Here is a 12,195-nt window from a genome sequence, read left to right on the forward strand (position 1 = left end):
GGCAGATGAACTCGGTGCACAGGATCTGCGCGCTCAGAATGTGCTGCTGCATCGGACGGACGGTATCGGGAGAAGCTGCGATGGTCCTTGCAGGAACAGCGCCATTCGATCTACAGGCAGCAGAGTGCGCGAAGGCCAGGGATAGAGCCAGCATCATCCAGGAGTGGCAGGCAAGGTGGAACAGCGGCACGAAAGGTCGGTGGACACATCGCCTGATACCGGACGTGTCAATGTGGTTAGACAGAGGTCACGGAGAGATGAACTTTTACCTAACACAATTATTAAGTGGTCACGGGTGTTTTAAGGGATACCTGCACCGTTTCGGCCATGCATCAGACCCTTACTGCGCGCACACTGCGAGCCGCAGGTGGTGGAAGATGCAGAGCACGTCCTTTTGCACTGCGGACGCTTCGCGGGTGCTAGAGAAGAATTAGAAGTCCGCCTTGAGGGCGCGTGTCGAGACGGAGACCGTAGTCGAGCATATGGTAGCTCGAAGGATAAATGGGTGGCGGTGAACACGATGGCAGTGGCAGTAATGAAGCAGCTAAGAAGAGAAGAAAGAGCGCGAATCGCAGCCAACCCAGAAGAGGGCTGATAAAGGCCGAACCCTCCCCTGAAGTAATACCTCACGGCAGTTCCGGGGAGTGCGTTGAATGCAGGAGAAACAGGCGTTAGCCTGGTTTCGCAGAGACCACTTGAACGTACTGCGGTGCGTCAACGTCCATGTTAAAAAAACACACACACACACACACACACGCACACACACACACACACACACGCACATGTGTCAAGTGTGCAAGTGCGCAGACGCGTTTTTTGTTTCGCCGATAGTGCACCGAGTCGTTTAAGCAGTAAGCACAGCCTGCAAAAAAGAAATTTGTATCAAACGCTTCTCGGCAAGTAGAGTCACTCACTCTGCATCATACTTCTGCCGCTCGAGTCCAGGCGGCCGGAGTTTTAGTGTTTTTATTTCGGCGGCCCAAGCGTCGCCCGTGGAGTTTGGAGGTCGGAGAGGGGCAGAGATATACCATCTCTCGCTCAGTGAGTAAGTCACTCACTGTCCTTTTTGGGCGAATCTCTCTTTTTGTTGCTTCCACTTTCACTGCACTTTGCATTTTTGCAATCTCGTCACACTCTGTCAGCTGTCAGACGATCAGCTGGTGGCAGTGTTGGTCAGCGATTGCGGATTGCAACCCGGTGGAGCCAAGTCAAACAGCTGAGTGGTGAGCACAGCAAAGAACAAACCACTGCATATATGACCCATAGCGGTGACACGAACCAAAAGGAGTAAAGAAACGCGGCATACTTTCAGGAGCTACAGAAAGTGCTGCATAGCCGAAGGTTCATACTTAATTTTAGCGCCTGCCATAGCAGAATCGTGAGCTAAGGTCGTGGAACTGACCAATTACCAACCTCTGCCGTGTAACTGCGCTCAAAAACAGAGGCCCTGGTGACCGAGTCGGGGCAGTATAACCTCCTCCGACAAAAGTCGTAGAAATTCTCGGCCAACGTTGGACTGCTTGGTAGAGCGTTATTATATTATATTGAGTATAGCAGATTGGTTGGTGACCGATATTGCTCGCCATGAGCAATATTGAGACGAGTGAGGCGGAAGCTGAGCTGCTGGCAAAGTTCCTCAAGCTTCCAAGAGTCGCAAGATCGCCCCAGAGCGGAGGGCCTGCATCTGCGCCCAAAGGTGGATGAGCTTGTGTTTAGCTTTGATGCAGGCGAAGAAGCGGCAACGCCAAAAGAGCCGGGAGGATCAGGTCCTGGTGTCTCATCTGAAGCGGTGCCAAAAAGATTAAGATCCATAGAAGCCTTCAAGAGGCGGTAGAAGAGCTGGAGCGAGAGTTGATCGATGGGCTGATTAAGACATTTACGCCCAGAGAAGTGCGACACGTCACACAAACAAACAAGAATACGTTCGCACGAATCAAAACCGTGCAAATTGAGATGGCAGCTAGTCTAAAGATGTCGGCTGTAGAGACAGTGGAGCAGGTGACCGCAAAGACACTGGATGAAGTCTTCAATAGCGTACGTAGCTCGTCGACGCAGACCTCGCCAGTAATGCGGTGACCACGGTTGAAGACAAGCGCAAAACTGTTTCGTCCACGAAGCCCATATCAAGCAGCGTATTTATCCTACGGTTAAGAATAAAGCAGAGAAGGAAAGCGTGCGTCAGGATACTCAAGGGCGCAACACCACAAATATAAGCCACCGAGAAGACGCAGAAGGCCGGACGCCATTATTATCCAACCCACGGATGGTATATCCTATAGTGAAGTGCTCAAATTGGTGACGCGTAGCAACGATAAGCAAGCTACAGAGCGTCGGTGAGCAAGTAAGGCGGGTAAGAAAAACTGCCGGCGACGGACTGATTTTGAAATGGGGATGAACTCAAGCCTTCTATGCTAAAAATGAAGGATGAATTAAGCGAAGCGCTCAGTTTGGCCAAAGTGAGAGCTCTAACTCAGGAAACCATCCTAGAGATCAGAGATATAGACTGCCTGGTTTCTAAAGAAGACGTGCTGGTAGCCTGTGAAAAACTCAGCCAAGCGAATCTGGAGCTAAGTGCCATCAAAGCACTTAGCCAGGTTTTGATGGTATGCAGCTGGCAATTGTTAGTATGCCGAAGGAGGCTGCATCATCTATTCTACAGAATGGAAAAATCCGATAGGCTGGACAAGCTGTAGAGTGAGAGAGAGGTCTGAGAGGCCAGAAAAAGAGGTGCTACAAATGCCTGGAGTTTGGACATATTGCTAAGTTTTGCAAGAGCACGATCGACCGCTCCGGGTGCTGCCTAAGATGCGGTGCAGCTGGCCATAAAGCGGCGCTTTGCAAAAATGCTGCTAAATGCTTCATCTGTGCAGATGCGGGTAAAGAGGATACCAGACATCACGCAGGAAGCAGTCACTGCCCTCTCAAAGGGGTCAGCGGGGTCACGCAGGGGCCAAATGACTCAAAGGCTCCTGCAGCTCAACTTAAACCACTGCTTGGCGGCCCAAGAGCTACTGAAGCAGACGGTTAGAGAGTTAAAGGTGGATGCTGCTTTGCTGAGCGAACCATATAAGAGAATTCAGAGTCAAAGTACGTCGAAGACACGGAAGGAAAGGCGTCAATATGGGTATGTGGCCTGGAACAGCCCCAGCTTACTGATGTGCGCTCATCCCGTGGGTTCGTGCGGGCTAGATGGGGAACCAGTGGCTATACAGCTGTTATCTGGCTCCCAGTCTCACCATCTCAGAATTCGCATCCGTCATGGAGGAGATAGCACTCGATGTAAGGGGAAAGCCGCAAGTGATCATCGCTGGTGACTTCAATGCCTGGGCGGAGGAGGGGTAGCAGCCGGACAAACGCCCGAGGACAAACAGTGCTGGAAGCCCTTGCCACACTAGACCTGGCTCTCATGAACCATGGCAACGAACACACTTTCACCAGAGCTGGCACTGGATCGGTTATAGATCTAGCATTCGTTAGCTATCCAATTGCTAGATCAGCGAAATGGGCCATTAGCAATGTCTACACAGCGAGTGATCATAGGGCGATCACGATAGATTTGGACCATACCGAGTCACCGCGAGCAAATGGATTACAGAGCGGAAAGGCTTACAGAGTTGACACCCTGGACCCGGAAGCTTTCGCTGGATCCTTGCAGTTCCCAACTGGAGTGACAACGCAGAGGTAAGCGCCGAGCTGCTCATGCGTTCAATCACGGATGCCTGCGACGCTAGCATGGCGGTGCGAAGATCGTGCAAGAGACACCACGTACCAGTATACTGTGGAACCAGCAGATCGCAGACATAAGAAGGCGATGTATAAGATCGCGAAGGATCCTGCAACGTTCACGAGGCAGAGCTGATTTTGAGGCAAGAAGGCTGGAGTACGCGATCGCAGGCTGCTGAAGAAGTCCATCTTGAGCAGCAAGAAAGAGAAATTCTAGAACTTTGCGACGAAGCCGACCGAGACATCTGGGGAATGGCATACAAAGTGGTGCTTAAAACTCAAGCCCAATACCTGTGCAGTGCCTAGAGAGGAGGGAGTCCTAAATGGCATAGTGGATGCTCTGTTCACGGGCTCATTCAATGTTCCAACAGTGGAAGATCACGTAGAGCACCGGCTCTATACGGAGGTCCCAGAGGTTACGGTAGAGGAAGTACTGCTGGCAGCGGCAGGAACCGGACTCCAAGTCTTAACAATGCAAAGATGGCTAAACAACATCTAGAGGAAAACAAGAGGCATAATAAAAAATGGAAACGGTTGCATTGGGAGCTGGCTTGTATTTACAACCATACAAAAATGGATATGGTATATCATTTGCTAGAAATAATCAAAGTCAAAAACGCATTCAAAAAACTAATAGGTAAGCTACCCAAGAGAGCATTATCAAACTTTCATATAATGAAGTTTGCCTTTAGAAAGATTCCTCATTTTCGAGGTGTTTATATGAAGGATCAATTACCCAAATTTCCACATCAATTTCGGACTTTGCTAACACACTGGACAGATTAGCTGCGGACGTGACCACTCACCAGCATTCGTCGCAGGCGACTTCAACGCTTGGGCAGTCGATTGGGGTAGCATGGTCACCAACCAAAGAGGGCGATTGGTGGTCGAAGCCTTTTGCTTCACTGGACCTAACTCTCCTCAATCAAGGCTCGAAATGGACATTTAGCAGGGCCGGTACCGGCTCAATTGTTGACTTAACATTTTGCAGCAGTTCGCTCGCTCATTTAGCTGAGTGGGGAGTCAGTGACTCCTATACAGGAGCGACCATATGGCCATTTTTGCAAAATTGGAGCTCAGAGCCTCAGGTGCATCTCTGCCGCACCTCGTTGGAGGAATTTCTCAGCCAGCAAGCTAAACGTCGAGCGCTTTACAAGCTCGCTGAGAGAGCTGGAGTGTCTCAGGCAGCGCAGAGCAGATGGTCGAGACTGTCATGGAAAGGCTAGAGTCGGCTTGCGTAGGCTCCATGCCGAGTCGAGTAAACCCCTCGCTACGCCATACACCAGTTTACTGGTGGAACGAAACCATTGCCGCTGCAAGACGTGTCTGCAACCACGCGAGGAGGCGCTATCAGAGAGCGCGGGAAGACCCTCTTCCTATATTGGCAAACACTCTTTAGAGAGTCGCAAAACTCTCAAAAATGCGATCAAGGAGAGCAAAACGGTGTTTCCTGCCCTGTGTGACACACTGGATGACGACCCGGGGCAAGGCATACCAGATCGTTAAAGAGAATCGGGGCACGGAGATCGCCACCACCACCGGATGATCTGTTGCGTGGGATTGTCATGGATCTGTTTCCCAGCGTGGAGGAAGACAACGCATGGCTGCCAGATACAGCATCCAACGATGGTCTGCCGCTGAAGTTGGTCACCAGCGAGGAGGTGTTAAAATGCGTTAGGAGTATGAAACAAACCGGCGCTCCAGGTCCGGATGGCATACCCGCAAGGGCACTAATGCTCGCCTGCTCCTCCATCCAGAAGCTTTTTCAGCAATGCTGAATAAGTGCCTGGAAGAAGCTGTAGTCCCGGTGGAAAACTCAAAGCTGGTCCTAATTCCGAAGCCCGGAAACCGACTGGCAATTCATCCTCGTTTAGGCCTATCTGCCTCATCGACGTGGCGGGGAAACTGCTGGAGAAGGTGATCTGCACTCGCTTGGAGGAAGCTATATTGGTGAACGGAAACCTTTCCCCCAACCAATATGGATTCCGGAAGGCCAGGTCGACAGTAGATGCAATCGAGAAGGTAGTTGGCATTGCTTCCAATGCAATTGCTGGCACTCGCTGGAAAGGGGGCCAGAAGAAGTACTGTCTGATGGTGACATTGGACATCAGAAACGCCTTCAACTCGGCCCGGTGGAACTGCATCTTACGGGCGCTAGACGCAGTCAAAGTCCCACGGCAGTTGCTAAAGATTATCAGGAGTTACTTCTCGTCGAGAGTACTCAAATATGATACCAGTGTTCGAACAGAAGAGTACATCGTGACTGGAGGCGTTCCTCAGGGTCTGTGCTTGGCCCGCTATTGTGGAACGCGATGTACGACGGAATCCTTCGACTGGACCTGCCGACAGGAGCAAACCTAATTGGTTTCGCCGACGACATTGCGCTACTTGTGGTCGCTAAGGAGCTGGAGGTCGCCGAATCAAATTGCAACAGAGCTATCGATTGCATTGGGACTTGGCTGCTCTCCGTCGGACTGGAGTTGGCTCCCAAAAACGGAAGCAGTGCTGATCAGTAGCAGGAAGAAAGTGGAAACAGCGGTAGTCAAGGTCGGAGCCGCCCATATTACCCAAGCGTACACTTAAGTACCTGGGAGTGACGATCGACTCGAGGCTGAGTTTTCGGGAACACCTGCAGGAGGTTGGCCGTAAGGCTGTTACCAACAGGGCGTTATCTCGCCTGATGCCCAACACCAGGGCCCCAAACAGTGTCGTCGAGCATTAATTTCGAGCGTAACAAGGTCCATAGCCCTTTATGCTGCTCCTATCTGGGCAGACGCCGTTATCAAAAGCTCGTACATCGGCGGCTTGGCGTCAACCTTCCGGCTGAGCGCCATCAGAGTCATAAGCGGTTTCAGGACCGTTTCCGACGAGGCTGCACACGTCATTGCCGGCATACCCCCTTCGAGGAAATGGTCAGGAGAGGGTAAGTGTCTTCCGGCAACTCCAGACTGGCTCCTACCCAACGCCGAGAAGAGATCCATTAAACAAAGGGCACAGAGGAATGCCTCGAAAGGTGGCAGACCCGGTGGAACGAGGCGTCCAAAGGGCGGTGGACTCACCGGCTTATCCCTCTCATTGGAATGGACGACAAGGAGTCACGGCCAGTTGAATTTTCACCCAGGTCATCAGTGCCACGGCTGCTTCAGGAGCTACTTGTTCCGGTTCGGACACGACACAGCCGAAGAGTGCCCCGCTTGTTTCCCGACTGCGGTGGAGGACGCCGAGCACGTAATCTTCCGCGGTAGATACGCAACCCTCAGACAAGAGCTGGCAGTTGCAATTGGTGAGAGGTTAACCGTGTCGACATTGGTTCCGCTGATGCTGGTATCGTCCACTAACTGGACACTGATCAGCCAATTTGTGGCTGCGGTCATGAACGAGCAAAGGAGGGCCGAGAAGGCAAGACAACGAACGAGGGAGTAAGTGGCGCCGACGCACTGTGAAGCATTGCTTCTCGCGCCGTCCCACAAGAGCCAGGCTCCGCTAACTCGGTTTCTTCTTCCTTGTCTCTAGACATAATTTCCTATAACTCCACTCTGTAAACTTTTCTAACCTATACTACGAATAAAACACACACACACACAGACAGAGAAGTTGAATTTTCCGCAAGCCGGTCGCGTTTTTTGAGACGCCCTTCGATCGCTCGGGAATCGCCAAATTAAGTCGGAAAACCAAAAAGTGACTACGAGTTAGCTCGAGCAGTGTTCAACCCTTGGGTACTCACGGTCGGTCGGGGCACCTGCTGCTGGACGTCGTAGGCAGCCGCGTCACCAAGAGACGCATTGGTAGAGTTGACGGCTGCGAGGGAAATTGTTGTTGGTTCCAGTGCAATTGACGACAACTACTGGTAAACAATAGCAATTGCACTCCTACGATCAGCTGACGACGAGGGCTGCACTACCATCAGCTGCTCAGCCAGACTGGGCGCTCTGGCGTTGCCAGTCGGCCAATCGGAAGCACAGCGCAAAGCTTAAAAGCACAGCGCAAAAGCTCAACAAGTAAAAATATCTGCATACTTTCAGGAGCGGCTAATTAATATTCGCATTAAGCTCCGCTGAAAGAGTGCAGCTGCAGTGGCGCAGTGCATAGAGGCGCGGACTATTCAGCGATCCACGGTTCGAATCCACAAGATCGGAAAAAGTCCAACACTTAATTTATTAAGTGGCCTGGCCGAAAAAGAGTGGGTCGGCGATGCAGCGCCACCACCACCACCAGCAGCTAACAGGCCTAAGTTCCCGTGTGGCAGCAGCATAGATGAAAATGCATGCCATAATCAAACGGGCGACAATAGGAGCAGGAGCGAGGAATCAGCAAGCTCGTCGGCGGTCGCTGTGTTGCCGGATCCCGATATGGCGGCCACACGCACTGTGCCTGTTGCTGACCCAGCCAGTGGGAAGAGGTCGCTTAAAGACTTGTTGAGCGCTTGGGCTTGGTAGGGTGGTCTCGCTGCAGAATTGTGGAGCAAGAGCAGAGGACGAGGTGCTTCAAATGCCTTGAGATCGGGCACATAGCCAGCAGATGCAAAAATCTCATAGATAGGAGTAACTGCTGTCTAAGATGTGGAGTACCTGGTCACAAAGTGGCATCGTGCACCAACGCAGCGAATTGCTACATTTGCAGCGCAAACGGAAGCAAACAGCTAAACCACCAGGCTGGTAGTCGCAATTGCCCATTGGTAGCAAAGAGCGCAACGAAAGCACACTCATGCAAGTAGTCCAGCTCAACCTAAATCACTGTGCAGCTGCGCATGATCTTCTTCAGCAAGCAGTGCGGGACGATAGCGCTGATGTAGCTATCATAAGTGAACCGTACAGAGCGGTAACAGGCTCAGTCTGGGCAGCGGATACTACGGGCAAGGCAGCAATCTGTGTGCGGCAAATCACCGTTGCAGTTCGGACACGAGCATGCTGCACGTGGATTTGTGCGAGCAAAAATTGGCGGTACATGGGTTTACAGCGTGTATCTGGCCCCAGTCTGTCTCTGGAGGAATACGGGCGCACTCTGGATGAACTCGCAGCAGATGCTATAGGCCGCTCCCCACATTGTCGGCGGCGACTTCAACGCATGGGCAATGGAATGGGGCAGTCCCTGCACAAATGCGAGAGGCTCGATTGTGACGGAGACGTTTCAAATGCTGGATCTAATCCTTTTGAACGAGGGCACGCAGCAGACTTTTGCAGAGCTGGCGTGGGGTCCATAGTCGACCTGACTTACGTGTGCAGCGCGTTGTCGCCTTCGGCACGTTGGCGCTTGAGCGACGCCTACACAGCTAGCGACCACCGTGCCATTCTGTGCGAAGTTGGCGGGCGGCGCCCCAGCAATACAAGGGACCCATCAAGATGGGTTAGCTTCAACGCGGATAAGATGGATGTGCTGCGCTTCAGCGCTCGCATCCAGTGCATGGAAGCGGCAGGAAGCGCCGAGCAGATGGCTACGATAGCATTGCATGCGTTAGCGCAAGCATGCAAAGACACGATGCCCCCAGAAGATCTTCCACCCATCACCATCTGCCAGTGTACTGGTGGAATGAGGATATCGCCACCGCCAGGCGGGAATGCAACCGCGTGAGAAGATGCTACCAGCGATCGCGAGGCAGACCGTCCTACACATCGTGGCAGCGCGAATTCAAAGAGAGGCGGAAAGCTCTGAAACATGCCATCAAGGCGAGCAAACGCAAATGCTTCATCGAGCTTTGTGAGACTTTTGGAGAGCGACCCATGGGGAAGGCGTATCAACTGGTCACTAAAAGATCTCGGCACACAAAGCGTCTATGCCACCGGATGATGTGATGCACTGCATTGTCCGTGAGCTGTTTCCGACTACAGCTGGTGAGACGGTGCGAAATCGTGATGTCGCCACATCCAATAATAGTGCGGCAATTGAGTTAGTTACCAGTGCAGAGATAAGTACTATCGCTGGAAGCATGAAGCTGGGAAAGGCGCCTGGGCCGGATGGCATTCCACTGAGAGCTCTTCGGCTCGCCTGCGCTCTGAGGCCGGAAATCTTCGTTGACATGTTCAACAGGTGTCTACAGGAGGCTGTCTTTCCAAATATCTGGAAATCGCAGAGACTGGTTCTGCTCCCTAAACCAGGCAAGAATCCGGGCGAACCTGCTGCATATCGGCCAATCTGCCTCATTGACAATGCGGGAAAAATGTTGGAGAAAATCATATGCACCCGGCTGGAGCGCGCTATTGCCGCAGGAGGTGACCTATCGCCAAATCAATTTGGTTTTCGCAAGGCCAGATCGACAGTCGACGCAGCGACTAGAGTTGTGGAGATCGCCTCACACGCCATAGCGGGCAGCAGATGGAAAGGTGGAGCCAAGGAGTACTGCTTAATGGTCACGCTGGACATCAAGAATGCCTTTAACTCGGCTCGTTGGGACTGCATTCTCAAGGCTCTGGCAGTGTTCCAAGTGCCGAGTTATCTTCTGGAAATCGTGCGTAGCTACCTATCCTGCAGGCGGCTATTGTACGAGACAAGCGCTGGTACAGAGGAGTACGTCGTGACGGCAGGTGTTCCACAAGGGTCGGTCTTGGGCCCTCTTCTGTGGAATGCCATGTATGATGGCATCCTGAGACTAACCCTCCCACCGGGCACGCACATGGTTGGCTTCGCAGACGACATCGCTGTCCTTGTCGTGAGGAAGGAGCTGTTGCAGGCCGAGAGTGTGTGCAACCAAATTGCGACCATCCAGCAGTGGCTTGTCTCAGTTGGGCTGGCACTTGCGCCGCATAAAACGGAAGCCGTGCTGATAAGCAGCAGGAAACGTAGAAGTAGCGAAAATTTCGGTTGGTTGCACAACTATTTCGTCCAAAAGAGCGATTAAGTATCTGGGAGTATGGATCGATACAAGGCTCAGCTTTCGAGAGCACCTGGAAGCGACGAGCAATAAAGCTGCAGGCATGAACCGGCTACTTTCGAGGCTCATGGCGAATATTGGAGGCCCAAAACAATTGCGACGATCGCTGATCGCGGGTGCCATGCGATCCATCGCACTGTTCGCGGCACCAGTATGGGTTCGAGCACTGGACACTAGGAGTTACTGCCAAGGGCTGGAGGCAGCGTTCAGGAAGAGTGCCATCCGCATCATTAGCGGATTCCGCACAATCTCTGAGGACGCTGCGTTCGTCATTGCTGGTGTACCTCCGTTTGTGGAAATGGCCAGAGAGCGAGCTGATACCTATCGGCAGCTGCGTTCCCGGTACCACAGCAACGCCGAAACGCGAACCGTGCGGACGGCAGGACGGCAAGAATGCCTAGAGAGGTGGCAACGACGTTGGGATAGGTCTCCAAAAGGCCGCTGGACGCATCGGCTCATCCCGAACATCGGGGAATGGACCGGCAGGAAGCACGGCCAAGTCAACTTCCACTTGACTCAGGTGCTAAGCGGCCATGGATGCTTCAGAAGCTATCTGCACCGCTTTGGTCATGAAGCTTCTGGCAACTGCTCTGAGTGTGGAACACTGGAGGATGCTGAGCATACTATGTTCGCCTGCAAGATATACGGATCACTACGCAATGACTTGGAAAGGGCACTTGGCGTATCGATTGCGGTGGGAAACTTGGTCCCGCTTATGCTGCAATCAGTGGGCAACTGGGTCGTGATATGCGAGTTTGTGTCAAGTGTGATGCAGACCCAACGAAGCATGGAGAGAGCCAGGAGCACACAGGCAGCAGAGCGCGCGAAGGCCAGGGATAGAGCCAGCATCATCCAGGAGTGGCAGGCAAGGTGGAACAGCGGCACGAAAGGTCGGACGTTTCAAGGTGGTTAGGCAGAGGTCACGGAGAGATGCATTTTACCTAACACAATTACTAAGTGGTCACGGGTGTTTCAAAGGATACCTGCACCGTTTCGGCCATGCATCAGACCCTTACTGCGCCCACTGCGAGCCGCAGGTGGTGGAGGATGCAGAGCACGTCTTTCTGCACTGCGGACGCTTCGCAGGTGCTAGAGAAGAACTAGAAGCCCGCCTTGAGGGGCGTGTCGAGACGGAGTCCGTAGTCGAGCATATGATAAGCTCGAGGGAGAAATGGGTGGCGGTGAACACGATGGCAGTGGCAGTAATGAAGCAGCTAAGAAGAGAAGAGAGAGCACAAATGCCAGCCAACTCAGAAGAGGGCCGTTAAATGCCGAACCCTTCCCTGAAGTATTACCTCACGGCAGTTACGGGGAGTGCGTTGAAAGCGGAGACCAGCAGGACCACTTGAACGTACTGCGGTGCGTCAACGTCCAGGAAAACACACACACACACACACACACACACACACACACGCACACACACACACACACACACACACACACACACACACACACACACACACACACACACACACACACACACACACACACACACACACACACACACACACACACACACACGCACACACACGCACACACAGACACGTCGAGTTGAATTTTCCGCAAGCCGGTCGCGTTTTGGAGACGCCCTTCGATCGCTCGGGAAA

This window comes from Drosophila sulfurigaster, unplaced genomic scaffold (assembly GCF_023558435.1).
Source record: "Drosophila sulfurigaster albostrigata strain 15112-1811.04 unplaced genomic scaffold, ASM2355843v2 ctg54_pilon, whole genome shotgun sequence".
NCBI classification, from domain to species: domain Eukaryota; kingdom Metazoa; phylum Arthropoda; class Insecta; order Diptera; family Drosophilidae; genus Drosophila; species Drosophila sulfurigaster.